Below are 1,199 nucleotides of genomic sequence, written 5' to 3'. Positions count from 1 at the left end.
ATAGTGGTAATGGTACAAATGTTGATAGGTTTGGAGAAAGTCAACAAACATGTAATATGGAGTATGTCAAAGAGGAAAGCTATATAGGTGGCTCTTTCAATAAAAACAGTCGCGAACGGCGGAAGCATGGATTTGTGACAGATTTAAGTAAAAGTAATGGGAATAAATTTGCGGATAATGATGTAAGTTATGAATGTGTAATGAATGAGTGTGTGAGTGGTGATGAGTGGAAAGAGTCAGTGGTTCAAAAAGAAGTTAAAAAAGAGATAAATTTTGTGAAAGCAAATTGTGAAGAGAGTTCTGAAGAGGTATTAGCAAATAGTAGCAGTTGCAGTAAGGACGGTGTTGTAGTAGCAAGTATGTGTGAGTCAGCGAAAAGCGTCCATGTTAGTAAAGGCGGCATAGCTTTTGGTCTCGCCAGCTGTAAGTGAGGGTGATTGTGTTTCGGCGGAAAGCGTCAATGTTACTAATGCAGGCTTAGCATTAGTCTCGCCAGCAGTTGAAGTAAAAATGTATCGGTGGAGGTAGATGATTTCTGTTCAAGGGAACTGAGTAATGGTAATCTATGTAATGATGTAAAAGCTACTGGTATTGATAATTCGGTGGAAGGAATTTACGCGTTTCTAGTCACGAGTGAAGACGAAACGAAACTTATCGATGAATGTGCAGATCTAAAACGTTTGTCACAGCATGAATGTGAGAATGTATGTAAAGCAGGATCAGGGGTTAATCTGGATGAAAAGTGAGTATAAATGGCTGATTTTTGTCCGAGCACAGCGGGATGTAGGAAGTCTGGAAGTCTCAAAATTGTATTACAAGGTAGCAGCAATTTGAGCAATGTAACGGTGGAGAATAAAGTTGTGTACGATTCACATAAAGTTAATTCGTCCACGGAGGAAAGTAAGGTTTCTGATGTGGATTTATATAGTGATTTAAATGGTGTATAAGCAGATAAGGTTGCTGAGATGAATATTTATGATGATGAAGGCTTAGGCATCGGTGAATTATTTCAGGCACAGGTCAGTGACATCGTGACATTGGGGATTTAAGTAAAATATGTATTGTTGTGATGTTTAAAGCTTTCCCGGCGTACTGATTGTTCCATAAAAACACGGGAGAACTGCCGGATATCAGTAACGTTCTGCCACGATATTTCGGCGCAGAGTCTTCTGGCCATCTTCAGGTGAATGCCACTGTAG

This window comes from Schistocerca serialis, chromosome 6 (genome assembly GCF_023864345.2).
Source record: "Schistocerca serialis cubense isolate TAMUIC-IGC-003099 chromosome 6, iqSchSeri2.2, whole genome shotgun sequence".
NCBI lineage: Eukaryota > Metazoa > Arthropoda > Insecta > Orthoptera > Acrididae > Schistocerca > Schistocerca serialis.
Note: the sequence above shows the minus strand (reverse complement) of the source record.